At 44.8% G+C, this 15,246-nt stretch overlaps 1 long non-coding RNA gene across 2 annotated transcripts in view; it reads left to right on the forward strand.

Moving 5' to 3' along the window:
• The window catches only part of LOC110256811 (uncharacterized), a 36,565-nt gene extending 22,672 nt beyond the window's left edge, over positions 1 to 13,893 (forward strand). The window contains exons 1-4 of one of the 2 annotated variants that reach the window (XR_002338827.2): positions 3,121 to 3,368; positions 6,300 to 6,370; positions 8,519 to 8,654; positions 13,356 to 13,890. This is a non-coding gene — a long non-coding RNA (uncharacterized LOC110256811). Of the gene's footprint in view, positions 1 to 3,120; positions 3,369 to 6,299; positions 6,371 to 8,518; positions 8,655 to 13,355 lie in introns of those variants that run through there. The other variant, XR_014828463.1, reaches the window with a different exon arrangement.
• Positions 13,894 to 15,246: the final 1,353 nt, after the last annotated feature.

The raw sequence follows: 15,246 nt of genomic DNA on the forward strand, positions 1-15,246 counted from the left end.
GCTCTTCTGCTTTCATCACTGAGTTGTTTAGCCAAGTTGGAAATTGGTATGTGTTCCTGTTACAGAACTTGGAACAGATCCCTCTGTATTGACAACTGGTCAACAAAATTTAAATCAAGACTTAAACCATGGGATCTAAATATGAAAACTTGGAGAATTGGAGATGTGGAAACCCAAACTGAATGCTAAACACATTTGAAGCGCAAGCACTAGCATGCTGAAGCATAAATCAAGGACCTGGGAATCTTTTTTTGGGGGGAAGATTTTAGCATAATCTTCTCTTTTTCAATTTATTTATTTATTTTAAAGTATAGTCGATTTACAATATTGTACCAATTTCTGCTGTAAGAAGTACCTGGAATCTTCTGATACCTTATCTTAAGTAAACTAGGACAGGGAATCTGGGTGTTGGACTTCAAATGGGCTGGTCCAGACTGTTCTCAGCCCTGAGACTGAGTGACAATTCAGTAACTGGCTTAAAAACACACAGCTTTTCTTTCAGTGGAGGAAGAGCTGAGCTTTAGATACAAGTCTGCCTGACTCTGAGGGGCATTTTCTTTCCACTATACCAAGGTGCTAAGAGCAAGTAGTCATGGAGGAAAATCAAAGACCAAAAAGAGTGAGTGATAAACAAAACTTTCTCTGAGCATCCTAGAGAGGGAGTGGAAATTGCTTCTCCCTGGCTGCAGGAAAGTGGTCCCAGTCCCTAGAGGTTATTGTGATGGTAGGTAGCTGAAGCTCCTTCTGTTCAGTTCAGTTTGGGCTCCTGTTTGCTCTTCTGGAAGATGCTCAGTGGGTGCTGGGTGGTGGGAGGATGGGGTTCGAAACAGTAATATCCCTCTCATAACAGTCTATAAGACTTGCAGCATATTTATTTCTTGATCTTTTAAACTCGATGTGGCAAAGGATGGGCCTCACATAAATTCCCACTTACTTGTAACATGGCCAGTAGTGTGACATCTTTATCTCCCATGCTGGGAGAAAAAAAAATGAGGGGGAACAAGTTCAGGCACAGGGGTGGGGGCCATGAGCCCTCCTCTCATCTCACCCTGCAGAGAATTGTCCTGGGTCTCTTCTCTGGTCTCTCTAAAGTCCTGCAGAGAAGAATGAGATCATGTCTGAAAAGGGGACTGAGCTTCTTGGAGCAGGAAGCTAAATAACTCCAATGCCTACAAGTGCCATTATCCATCTTCCATTTCAAATTCTGATTCAAGGACCAGATTGAGTTTATCTTTTAAAAGAACTGGTCAGCTCTCAAATCAAAGAGCTGAGTCCTCTTATTTTCCTCTTCTGGGTTTTTGAATGGTGTCAAGAGCCCCTAATGCCATGGCAACGGGAACTGTGGAAAACTGAATCCGGAAACGCGGGATGGAAAGGGACTCTGTGGAGATGGCAGGACCCAAGGGACAAGGGAGTCATCATCCCGAAAGTAGATGGGAAGCTGGTCCTTTGCTCCATCCTAATGTTGCCCACTGAGCCAGGATTTTAGGCAGGTGCCATGACAAGTATCATCAACATTGGCTCTGGTGCTGTGCAGCCCTCAGTCTGAATGCCAGCTCTGATGATGGCTGTGTGACACTTGGTAGGCTGATTGACCTCTCTGAGCCTATGTTGTCGGATTGTTGTGTATATTACATTTGATGATGAATAATCAGAAGTGTTTCACATGTATTAGATGCTCAACAAATAGGAATCATTGTGGCCTATCTTACCTGCTGGTTTCTTATCTCTTGCTCCACGTTTCCATTGGCAGTCTGTAATGATGTGCTTTATCCATGTGGAAGAGCATGGGTGAAAACAAGCTCCTAAAAATCAGGCTTACTTAGATCTGGGAGGATTAGGAAAAACCTGTCTGAAATTTACCTTATATATTCCCCTCTGGAATAGGGTGTTGTCTGCTGGACCAAGTACAGTCTCTGGATGAATCACCAAGCTCTGGTAATGCTGGGCAAGGAGAGACCTGTGCACATGTGAGAAGGGATAAGAACATAGAAGGCAAAGGTGCAAGATTCACGGTGCATCATCTACCTTGGGTGTTTTGTGAAGAGCTGAGCCACCGGCCACCTCTCGACAAATCCCCATGAATCAAGAGAGACGTTGGAGGGACTCAGGAGCTCACCATGTACCTTTGGGCAGGTCACTCCATCTCCCTGGACCCCAAAGTCCAGTATCTGTACAAGGAGAGGATTCCATCCCCTCAACTTCTGGCTCACTGATTATGTGCTTGCATGGGACGATGCTGCCCAGGGTTCCCAGGAGACAGCAGCCAGCAGCTCAAAGGTGGGGCTTTCAGTTCCAGCCTCTCTGCTCCCTGAAGCCTGCTCAGAGGCAAAGGCAAAGCTCCTGGCTGAACTGAGGTTTTTCTCTTGCAAGCCCTACATGAGCGAAAGGGCTGACTGGGGCGAGGAATTCTACAGGAAGTGGGTGTGGCACATTGAAGGAAACCCCTTGCCCTTTCCATTTAGTATTATTTAGTATTATTATTTAGTATTATTTTATTTTCTCAATAAATATTTATTGAGCATCTACAGTGAACTTGGTACTTGTTCACATCAGAATGCAAAACGCACAAATCCATGTCTTTGTAAAGTATATGCTTTAGTGCAGGGACGCAGACAGTAAAAGTAAAGGTAGACAATCATATTGTCAGTGACTTCTTGGTGATGAGGATTAGAGAGACCCAGAATCAGGGTTGTGACTGTGGGGTTTGAGGGGAGGTGGTTGTAATGAAAATAATTGACTTTTGAAGGAAGATGGGAAGACATTGGTTGGCCAAGGAGAGAACATTATTTAAGGATATAACTACATATTAATATTCACAAAATGCCCTTTAATGATGCTATTCATTAGTGCTACTTGTTTGTTAATAATTAATAAATGAGCCATCATCTGTTCATTCTTTTTTTTCCCCTTTTATAAAGGCTTCTGCAGCTTTGTGTGTCCTCAGCTGTCCAACTGTTTTCTCTCTGTCTCCCTCTTCTTATGGACATTCCTGTTTGTTCCCTGGTCGCCTGGGATTTTTCCTTCCCGATCATCTTCCGGCCTCCCCCCACCCCCCACCCCGCTCAGCTCCAACTCCCTGGCCCCCCTGTCAGTTTCAGTCCGCTGCGGGCAAACAGACTGGAACAACTAGGCAGACCAGGGCCGAAGGGGAAGGGAAATCCTTGAGCAGTCAGATCGCATTGCAGGTGCACCCGCCCCGGGGGCTCGGCGGAAGTTCCGTTCAGCTTTCCTTCCCAACGTTTTTGGGGTGCTGGGGACAGCGCTGCACCAGGAGGCTCTCCTCCCCTTTCTGATCAAGCGATCAACTTGGAGGAAAGGCGCCCAACGGCCAGCCCAGCCGCAGCTTCTTCAAACTGCGAATAAGGGTAATGATACTGTTGCTCATCACAGTAGCTCAGGGTTCTTGGGAAAATTGAATAAAACAAGGATGTGACAGCGCCTCGGTAGGTGCCAAGCTAAAACTCAAGATATTACTCAGGATTCAGGGCAGGAAGCTCTGTGCTGGGTTCCTAAGGGGAAGCTGGGACCAGACTGCCCTGTGAGGTGCAGGAGTTTGTGTTTCCCCACTCACTGTAGCAGAATACTGGCTGCAAGAAAGCTGACTCAGAGCTCTGTCCAGGCCTGAGGACTAGTAGCTACTCCTTCTTGGTATTGCACTGGAGTAAATGCCACTGTGATCAGGATATGTTCACTTTCCATTAAAGTCTAGATTTAAAAGGTGCAATTTAAGGATGCGTATATGTGAGACAGGGCTTCAGTTTCACATAAGGAATTTGGTCACCTGGCATGCCAGGTGCCACTCAGGATGCCTGGTGGGATGAAGGTAAAAGGGATGAAAATGCAGTTAAAATGCTGTGGAGAAGTCCTCGCCCTGCTTCTCACTGATAAGCATTACAGAGACTCTTAGCTGGTCCTTCAGACCCTTGGTGAATAGTATGTATTTTTACATTCTGTACAAACAGAATGCTTTTATATGCAAGCATGTTTGTCATTTGTATTTGTTTCTGAATTACCTAGTTGTGCTCTGTGCACATTTTCCATTGCTTTATTTGCAGTTTTTCTTTGTTGGGGCATATAATATATTATGACTAATACTCCTTTATTGGCTTTCTGCTAGTAGTTTTTCAAGTTTGTGTTTTGTGTTTGCCTGTCATTTTTTTTCTTATATCTTTTTTGGGAGTATAGTTGTTGTCCAATAAACTGCACATATATAAAATGTTCAATTTTATGAGTTTTGACATATGTATAAATCAGTGAAACATCATCATCACAATCAGAATAACATGCATTTTGATCACCCTCCAAAGAGTTCTTGAGGCCCTTGGTAATTCTTCTTTCTCTGTCTTCATTTTCAGGCTACCACTTGATCGCCTTTCTGCCCCTATAAATTAGTTTACATTTTCTAGAATTTTATATAAATGGAATTATACAGTGTGTCCTCTTTTTCATCTGGCTTTTTTCACTTAGTGTAAGGTTTTTAAGGGTCATCCATGTTGTTGCATGTGTTAAGAGTGTGTTCTCCACTGTTGAGTAGAAGTCCACTGTATGGATATACCACAATTTGTGTATCCATTCAACAGATATTTGGGTTGTTTCCAGTTTGTGGCTATTCAAAGTTGAGCTGCCGTGAAGATTTGTGTACAAGGCTTTGCATGTTGAATAGGATTTTGACAGGTAGAGATGAAAACATATTTCAGACAGGAGTACATGGCCACAGAGAAGTAAGGACATGACACAGACAGAGAAGGGGGTCTGGGTTAACTGGAATATAGGATATTTACTCAGAGGGCAAGGGGAAAAGAGAGCTTCTCCAACAGAATACCATCGACTGGGGTGACTTATATAAAGCAGAGAACTTTATTTCTTACTGTTCTGGAGGCTGAGAAGTCCAAGATCAAGTTGCCAGCAGGCTCAGTGTCTGTTGAGAGCCTGGTTCCTGTTTCATACACAGCCATCTTCTCAGTGTGTCCTTGCACAGCACAAGGGGAAAGAGAGTTCTCTGGAGTCTCTTAGAAGGGCACTAATCCCATTCATGAGGGCTCCACCTTCATGACCTGATCACCTCTCAAAGATCCCACCCCCTGATTCTATTACACTGAGGGGTAGGTTTCAATGTACGAATTTTGGAGGGACACAAGCATTCAGTTCAGAACATAACTCGAGGGCAACTCTGTACTTTTCATGATGCCTAATGTAGGTGCTTTGTAATTATTAAAAAATGTAAAATAGTTGCTAATACTTACTAAATACATGCTACATGTTAGGCAGCATTGTCCTGACCCTTGACATGGGAAAAGCCCTGTGAAGTAGGAACTACTATTATTCCAGTGATAGTTGAGAGAACAAAGGTACAAAGGGTATTAAGTAATTGACTAAGATTTATAGAGATAGTAAGAAGCAGAGTCAGGATTTGAGCCAAGAATCTGGTTGTAAATCCCACATGCTAACTACTGCACTAAACTATTGCTCAGAGAGATCTTCAATGGGTCCCATATTGTGGCAATCACAGTAGGGACATCGGTATGGATAAAAATGGCTACACAGACCTCACATTCTCCACACTGGGGAGAGGCCCAACTTCCTTGGGTCACTAAGGCATTTCATTCATTGGGTTTCAGGGTAGATTCAGTGGCTGACACTTGCATCTGAAGAAGTTGCTACTAATTCCTTAGAGTAGATTTGCTTGTTCTTTTTCTTCCATTCTGCAGGTATATACAGGTTCTCTTACTTAGTCTCCCTTATGCTCTTGCAAACATTCAGAGCTTGAACTATACTGTGAAACAGAGTGAATCAAACTAACCGAATATGTGCCCACGATCTAAGTTCTTGTCAGCTTCTGCTCCAATTACAGGAGGCTCAACAACTCAAGAGGCAATGGTCTAAGACTATGAGCTGGAGTGCAGCTCCTAGCCTTTGTTGTGACTCTGCTTTTCACTAGCCAAGGGCTGTGCATGAGGAGTTCAGCCTCTTTGAGATTCATTATTTATTTATATGATGGAAAGATCTTCCCAGTTTGACACTTCTAATTTCCTGTGGTTTCTGTCCTATCTGCATGACTGTAGTCCCCAAATATTTATTTGGGGACTATGTCCTAAACACAGCTAAATATAAATGAAATAAGTTTTGTTTTTGTTTTTTATTACCTTGAAGAACTCCTGGTCTGGTGAACCTAGAGAATTGATATGTTGGGAAGGGGATAATCAGGCATCAGAATAAGCTGAGGTGCCATAATGCATATTCCTGGGCCCCACCTCCAACATATTGAATTAAAATATCTGGTTCTTTTGCACAATCAGGTGGAGAACTCCTGCTGTGCTGTATTTGGATGATGGCGATGACAGACCACAGATGGAACACCCAGCGGGAGGTAACTGCCCCATGGAGGGTGGCATTCATCCATGTACCACCTTCATGGTCTTTGTCATAACTGTGTGAGCCTGCCCTTTCCTTTACTTAATCGTTTCCTTTGAATTTATTCATTTAAAGATCTGAAACATATTTATTTAACATGAAAACTTTATATCAGAAATGTAGATGGTAAGCAAATACTGCTTACCATAATAGAAGGCAACTGGAGAGATAACAATGGGGAAAAAAAAGTTATGCAATGCTAGCTGGAAACCACCAAGGACTGTACCCTGTACTTCCCCAGTTCAAGTGAGAAATTAGCAAGTGTCAGAGGGATGGGAGTTTGTGCTCAGAAAGAGGAAGCCTGCTTACCGAAACGGAGGTCGATTTGATGTTCAACTTAATGTCGTTGATGCTAAAGACTTCAGTGTTGGACAAGAGGAGAGATTTTCAAATCTATTTTCTTGATCTTTCTTCAGAAAACATATTACTTAGAGTTCCTGTTGTGGCTCAGCAGTAAGGAACCCAATTAATATCCAAGAGGATGTGGGTTCGATCCCTGGCCTCTCTCAGTGGGTTAAGGATCCGGTGTTGTTGTGAGCTGTGGTACAGGCTGGCAGCTGTGGCTCCGATTTGACCCCTAGTCTAGGGACTTCCATATGCTGTGAGTGCAACCCTAAAAAAAAAAAAAAAAAAAGGAAAAAGAAGGAAAAGGAAACATCTTATATAAAGATCAGTGTGTAAAGCAGATTAAAAGCAACAACAACAACATCAAAACTAACCCCAAACAGCTGCTCTGAAAAAAGCCAGGGTAGGGGCCCATTTACTGTGTCAGACCCCAATGCATTTGGCCTGCACTTAGAGAGGCACTGGCATTGGGGAACTGGGTGATCCTGGAGACCCGGTGAGCAAGCCAGGTTTGAGGACTTGATCACGTGACAGGTCACTGCCACAGTTGTGGCAGCAGGAACTGTAGAGGAGCACAGTGGCAGGTAAGGGAGAACCCTCAGAAGAGGGTGGCCACAGCAAGCGTGGGGGAGGTTTATGAGGTTTCTGACCTAGGAGTGAGGCATTTTCATCTTATTTTACCAGTTTCTTTGAGTCCAGGAGGGCGACCGGACAGTGATCTGTTGGTCTAGAGTAAATAGCTGGGTTTACCCTTTGGGTCAGGAGGACAAAGAAATTGAGGCATGTCAGTTAAGAAAGCTGAATCTGGGAGTTCCCATTGTGGCTCAGCGGGCTAAGAATCCAACGTGTCCATGAGAATGTGGCTTCGCTCAGTGGGTTAAAGATCCAGCGTTGCCATGAGCTGTGGTGTAAGTCGCAGACATGGCTCAGATCTGGAGTTGCTGTGGCTGTGGTGTAGGCCAGTGGCTGCGGTGTAGGCCAGTGACTACAGCTCTGATTCGACCTCTAGCCGCAGGTGTGGCACTAAGAAAAAGAAAAAAGAAAAAAAAAAAAAGAAGAAGAAAAGAAAAGTAAGCTGAATCTGTATATCAGAGTATTTATAAAGGAAAAAGTTCCTAGAATTTGGGGTTACCTGTGGCCTGGCTCCTGTCCCTATCACTCTGGTGAATCAGGAATTCTTCTGGGCCCAGAAAGAAACATCATGTGATCTAAACACTTCTAGGGGATCTTTTATGACAGCTAATGGGAAATCTTTATGACTCTGGGGGGAAGAGTCTAGAGTGAATTGATGTGCTCAATTCTGAGGGGAGAACCTAGACTAAGTTGTAATTCTTAACATGAGACATTTAGTCAAGATAATAGCCAATGCGGTGGATATGGTGACATCCCACCTAGTCCCCTTTTAGGTGCCGACATTCCTGTCTTTGGCCACCGGCAACACTGGCTTCGAAGGGCTTGGAGCTATGTCTCTTGCTAAGATTTTCTCTGGCAGCAAAGACCTGCCACATCCAAGGTACCATTCTGCTCAGGGAGTGCCCTGCCCCATGATTGGGTAACATAGGGATAAAAAGGCCAGGTCACTTGCCTTCACTTTGGGACAACCCTGAAGGGCCACCTTAGCTCCAGAGCCCTCTGAAAGATTGATTCAGGTCTCAGTTGCAATCTCATCTTGGGTCAGCACCCATCCCATCGTCCTATATTCTTGGTGACATCATGACATGAAACCAGATGGTAGAATTAAATAATATTGAATTTCCAGGAAAGTGGGATTCTCCTGAGGAAGAAGGATGTCTCCACAAAACAAATCTGCTCAAAGCTCCAGAACTCTTCTTCTAAACCTCCTGCGTAGGGTGGCTCTTCCTCGGGGACAAAGAATAAAATCCACATCAATACAGGTAATGCTTGAATGTGTATTCCATACGCACAAGTCAGATATATAAGTAGCATCCCCAGGAGTAGGGGTTCATCTGCGTGTACATCTGTTCCAGACCCGTTTTATGTCCCTCCCTGATTTACTCAGCCTCACCTGCCCTCTAGTCTTGGCTGCCTGATCAACGATGAACCCCAGCTGCTTCCTCTGTCACCTCATCTCCTAACACTGCCATCTGTCCCAGCCTCCCCTGAGTGAGGACCAGACTTTGGCAAGGCCTCCAGAGCGTCTGCTGTGGTGGTAGCCACAACAGCTCCAGTGCCCAGGGGTGACCTGACGCACCTACAGAGGCTTTGGTTTCAGGGGAAGCTCCAGGTCCCCGCACAGGACTTGGCTTCCGCAGAGGAGCTGGATGACGTGCAAGTGTAGGGGGCTTGTAATGCCCCATCAGATGAAGCATGACCAAGGAGAGACAGCAGACAGGAAGGAACAGACAGATAAATGACTCCCTTTTTCTCCCCCTCCTGGACTGGTCCAGGTGCCCTGACTCCATATGGTCTTTCTGGAGACCTCGGGTATGACGAGCAGCTGGCTGTGCGGTTTTGTGAAGCTGTAGCCAGCTTGGTAATTACCACCTTGCATTTGTCTCCATCCTTCCCCGCCTCTCTTCCCTATCCCTGCTCACCTTGGTGGCCCTGGGATTGCATCACTAGTAATGTGTTGGCACCTAAGATTTGCCTCAGACTGCTTTCTCGGGAACCCAAGGTAAGGCGGCATCTGAGAGCTTTCTTGTGCATTTAAGTGAATATTTTATATTTCAGCACTGCGTTTAGCATCCAGTATAAAATGAAATACCAACACTTGCATAACAACCGAACTGAATGTGTGTGTCACAATTGAATGTGTGCTAACAGCTGAACAATTACAGGAGACAGCTAACTAGGTATCCAGCACCATGGGGTCAATCCATATGAAAGCTAGTGTGTTAGCTACCTCTTGCTACATTACAAATCACCCCCAAATACAGCAGCTGAAAACAGCAAATATTTATCATCTGACAGTTCTAAGTGGGTCAGGAATCTGGGAGCAGTTTAGCCAGCAGTTCTGGCTCAAGGTCCCTCACAAGGCTGCAGTCAAGTTGTCAGCTGGCGCTCAAGGTTCAACTTGGGGGAGACTCTGCTTTCACGCTCAGTCACGTGGCTGTTGGCAGAACTCAGGTCCTCACCCTGTGTGCCTCTCCGCAGGGCTGCCTTGAGCTCCTCTGCCCTTCTGGAGAGAGCAAGCAGGGAGAGCTCCCAAAGAGAGCCATAGTCTTTTTATAACTGAATTTTGGAAGTGGCATACCATCATTTCTGCCATATCCTATTCATTACGAGTGAGTCAATATCTACAGCCCACACTCAAGGGGAGGGGATTACACAGAAGTGTGAATACCAAGGGGGGGGCTGATTGGGGGTTATTTTAGAAGATACCTACCACGTGGGCACACTATTCCAGTGGTAACTTATACCAACTGTCTCTGCTAAGTCTTGGAGAAATCCTGTCCTGTCTTACCCCAGGAACCTCTTGGATTTATTCCAGAAATTATTCTGATGGAGCTGAATAATTTCTGTTGTTTTTGCTTCCCGTTGTGTGGGAGCTGAAAATATATGTTGGTGATGGTATTTCAGTCAAGGCTGGTAAAAGCGTGGTGTTCATGTAGGAGCAAAGATGGACAGGCTCTTGGAATGCCACGGGGACATGCCACCCTCCAGCATCCTAGGTATGAAACCATGGGCCTGAACAATGAGTACTGGACTCACTGGGCTGTACCACCAATGTCACCTTTGTGTTTGGGAAGCAGAGGATTTAACGCAGCACCTCTCAGTAGGACCTGCTATCTCAGTATTGCCCCAGGTACCAGGAGGGATGCACAGATGAATTAAGGCAGTCTCTGTCCTCCCAGAATTTATGTATATGAGCTTAGAGCTCAGAGAGGGAGATAAAAGCTACACACATAAATTTGGGAAGCATCAAGCAATAGGGAGTGAGAATAGATAGAGCCCAAAGGGGTTGAAGACACTGGACACTCTAAAATTTAGAGATTGGGAAGAGGTGGTAGAGCCAGCACAGAAGACAGGGAAGTCTCATCTTATTTGTTCCTAAGCAACATTTGACCCAGCTATATCAGTGGTTGGCTTAGTTAGTTCCTGGTGATGAGACTGCCTCTTGGTCCTCCTATAGCCTGCTCCAGGCTCCTAGATCCCCAATTCAGAATAAGCACAGAATAAGGGAGCTCTCAGCTGTTTTTTTTTTTTAAAATAGACTTTATTTTTCAGAGCAGTTTTAGGTTTACAGAAAAATTGAGGAGAAAGTACAGAGACTTCCTATAGACTTCCTCCCCTCCCCTCCAATGTATGCCTCTCCTATCATCAACATCCCCCCCCCCCCCCGGAGTGGTACATCTGTTATAATCGATGAAAGTACATCGACACATCATTATCACTCAAAGTCCAGTGAGTTACATTAGGGTTCATTAGAGTTCTCTCTGGGTATTGTACATTCTATGGGTTTGGAAAAATGTCTAATGACATGGATCCACCATTACAGTATCATACAGAGTATTTTCTTCTATTCAATAGTGGTTTAGAGCCTTGTTTTAAGAGCAGAGTGGAAGGGGTTGAGGAAGTAGAGGAGCACCACCCTGCTTGTGGCTTCTAGAGTAAGCCCCGATGTGGTCCTCAGTCTCACAAAGAACACTTGGAGTGACTACTGGAGTGGACCCCAGACACTACTGCTGCTCCCAGGACCTGGGTCCAGCAGCTGTGGCTTCAAGCTTGCTTACTCTAGCCCTTGTTTTTCTGTTTCATCTATAGCACATGGGAATGTTGATCTGGCATTGGAGTCAAGTTCTCCATGTTTAAATGTTTTCTTAAAAACACGTTATCTATTAATGCTATGTGTTAGAGTAGAGAGGTCCAGCAAAATTTGAACTTATTACATCATCTCGATGGCAAGTTTCTGGAGCCAGATTTGCTTTCTTTTGGGTGTGAATGACCCCCAAATCCCAGATCCCAAGCGTTGAGCCTAATAACAGGCACAAGAAAGCTGAATTTTATTTATATCACAGCAGAGGGAGGTGATCTTTATGGATGAAAGAATATTGATTCTGGATTGTTAAAAAAATATCTTTTTTGCATTGAGTTTCAGTGAAATGATAATGTGGAAGAACTTTACAAACTATAAAATGCCGTGTGAATTATAGTTGTTACTAAGGAAGGGTCAGCAGGAGGGAGGGGACTCTTTTCTTAGGTTTGGTTCATAGAAACCTAGTGTACTCACTCTAATTTATTCAAGTAAAGTGCACTAAGCAGAACCCTGGGTTTTAAAAAAAATGCACATTCGTTTCTCATTCATCCTTCCCCTCAGGCTCTAGGGCTGTATAATGAGATATGAACCCGAGGCCATGCCAAAACAATGGCGAAAACATCTGGCTAATTTAATCAATTCAATAAATGCATCCTTTCAAACTAGTTCAAAGATTTGGAGCCTAGACCTCTAGGTAAATGACTACATTTTCAGATTCAACTGAAGGTGATTTGGAGGTTGTGTAGACACTACTTAAGAGATCAAGGGCCAAGCAGCAAATGGAGAGTCTAATTGGGATTAAAACTTGGAGTCCTTGTGTTGAGCCAGGCTGAGCTCACCACTCGGTTCCTGGGCGGGGCCTCTGTAGGGTGGAAGCTGGGGAGAGAAAGACGAGTCCTTGAAGGAGCACATCTAGTTCATTCTTCTGGGCATTAGCCAGGGAACTCTTTTCTGTTGATCCCTGTCCTCTGACTCTTCCCAGCTCTATTTTGAATGTCATGAATGATGGATCACTTCCTAAGGGATACCCCTGCCTTAATGCACCATTCTCTGGAGAACTCTTCTTTCTGCTCTTCTCCCTGGAAGCCTCCCTTTGGGTCAAGGTTACCCTGGGGGATCTCAATATGGAGACCAAACCTCTTTGTTTTCCCAGAATCACTCTATGACTGAGACCAAAGGCAGCCTTAGAGGCCTCACATCGCAGGAAGGAAACGCAGGAAATAGAAGCGAGGGTGATTAGGAGCAAACTAAGAAAGGGAGGAGGGAAATTAAGAGACTTCTCCATAGCGCATTATCTCTACTGTGATTATCGTCATTATCATCTCAATCTCTCATGGCGGTTTATTCCTTTTCACTTTGAAATAGTGATGTCTGAAATCTAATGAGAAAATAGATACAAACCTCCCAGCATTGGGCTTGACACAAGTTGGTGCTCAAGAAAAGTTTCCTTCTCTATATCTATCTCCTTCCAGGCATCTCTATATCCCTCCCTGTGCCTCCCAGGAAGATGATGCTGGATTCAATCTCTTGGCTGAATAAAGAAGCTTCATTGTATTTGACATACCAGCCACAAATTGTTCAGAAATGGTTCTCAGCTTAGAGCATTCTTTGCCTAGGAGGGGGAACCATAGCCACTCATATCACTGCAGGGAAAGGTAGCAGGGGGCTGGGTGTTTGCAAAGACAAGGAAAGTCCTTTTCCCCTCACTTGGAAGTCCAGGTGGACGTAATCTTCCTGGATTTTTCAGGGGTGTTGACAGCAGCTCCTTGCATTACATCTCCACCCACCTGCCTCCACACCTTATTGGTTGTGCTAAAAGATTTCACTCAGATACCTCATAATACCCAGTGGCTGAGCAAGATCCTGATCTCTCTTTCAGAATCTACTCCCTGCCTCTCCAGGGCCCGTGATGTAAGAGACTCTGAAGCTCATGCAGGGGAAGAGATTTACCTAGTCAACCAACAATGGAGAAGCACAGCTGCAATCAGAACCCAGGACTCCAGACTCTCTTCCTGGTCCTCTTTCCATTTTACCTAATCTAGAGCCCCTCTCCTTTTCAAAATATGGAACACACGAGAGGTTCCATTTCCTTTTGTTCTTAGTTGGCTATCTATTAAAAAAGGAACAAGGAGTTCCCACTGTGGCTCAGCAGGTTTAAAAACCTGACATAGTGTCTGTGAAGATGCAGGTTTGATCCCTGGCCTCACTCAGTAGGTTAAAGATTGGGTGTGGCTGCAAGCAGCAACATAGGTCGCAGATGCTGCTCAGATCAAGCATTGCTGTGGCTGTGGTGCAGGCCAGCAGTTGCAGCTCTGATCTGACCCCTGGCCAGGGAACTTCCATATGCCACAGGTGTGGCCATAAAAAGAAAAATAAATAAATGAATAAAAGAGAATGAATTAGATTAATTTCTAATGAACTTGTCATGAATTACATCTTGCAGAGATATGGCCACTTTTCAAGGCTGCCCCAATGTGGTGTCTCAGGTGCTACGTCATGTTGGATGGGGTGTGTCTTTTGAGGAGAAAGATTCTTCCTGAGGGGATAAGAAGAACCTGTAGGACACCTGGTAGTTGGCCAGAAATTGGTGGTGAGTGGGTGGGCTCCAGAACTGAGAGCCTAGCTCATTCTCCTGCAGGCTGCCAGGCAAATGTGTGTCAATGTTTTTGCCTCATCACAGTTTAGGCAGAATAGCCCTGTCCCCTGAGCTAAGCTGCTGCAGTTTGATCTGTTTATTGAAAGTGCAGCTCCCAGAACTGACCTGCTTGAAATTCTTTTTGATCATTCTTTGGGCCCCATCTCTGGAGGTAGAAGGGTCTCGTACATACCATATTAGGGTGGAACAGAAAGGGCTGAAAAGGGCAGCTGAGCATAAGAGAAAGTTTGCTTTCTTTGCCTTACTGAGAGTTTTGAAAGAATTTCCAGGACAAGTTCCACAGGGAGCCCTGCTATGAGCTGTCCGCCAGCGTGGTGCTGATATGCATGTTATGCAGCCTAGCTAGTTAGAAACTTGGGCGCTGTGCCTGCAACTGCCACAGCATGGCAGTAGCAAGAGGAGGACAAGGTATGTGGTGGTGGTGGTAGTGTGCGAGTGTGTGTTTCTTTCTACCATACCCGTGATTCATCCCTGACAACTGGGCCATGGTGTTTCCAAATATTCTTCACTAAGAAGAGAACAGGAATCTGGTGGGAACGGAGGGCTGATAGTTCACATGGGGTTACAGGTCAACCGTGAGAGAGCCTAACTTATTTTCCAGCCCCTTTGGTTCAGTATGGGACACAAGAGGGGGGGTTCTATGAAGATGAATCATGTGTTTTGGGTCTAATTTTCAAGTAGGTGAAGAAGAAAATTCTAAAGCATCTCAAGGAAATGTCCCACCAAGGGCCTTCTGGGACACATTCTCCTGAGAGGACATCTGGATGCCAAGGGTGGCCTTCAGGCTTTGATTTTTCCTTTGAGGACCCAAAGGACTGGACCTTTTGCTCATCTCTTTGCTGTCCTGCCTTGTCACAACCTTGCCAAACAGGACATCGCACATACTTTCTCCCTAACCTCTCATCCCTCAGTAAATGCACAATCCTAAGCCTTTTTTTTCCCCTCTAATAGTAACTACAGAGGAACTGACATGGATAAATCAAAACAAAAACAAACATAGGTCAGTTGCTAAGTTACATACAGTCTTAAAAGCTTTTGAGAAATTGCTGATACTGATCTTGGTTGAAATCTAAATGGAGCTTCTTTTGACTCTACTTAACCCCTTTCTGACCCT

This window comes from Sus scrofa, chromosome 14, assembly GCF_054392235.1.
Source record: "Sus scrofa isolate SSC_HxYL_T2T_F1_AM1 chromosome 14, Sscrofa_HxYL_maternal_Yorkshire_Landrace_v2.0, whole genome shotgun sequence".
NCBI lineage: Eukaryota > Metazoa > Chordata > Mammalia > Artiodactyla > Suidae > Sus > Sus scrofa.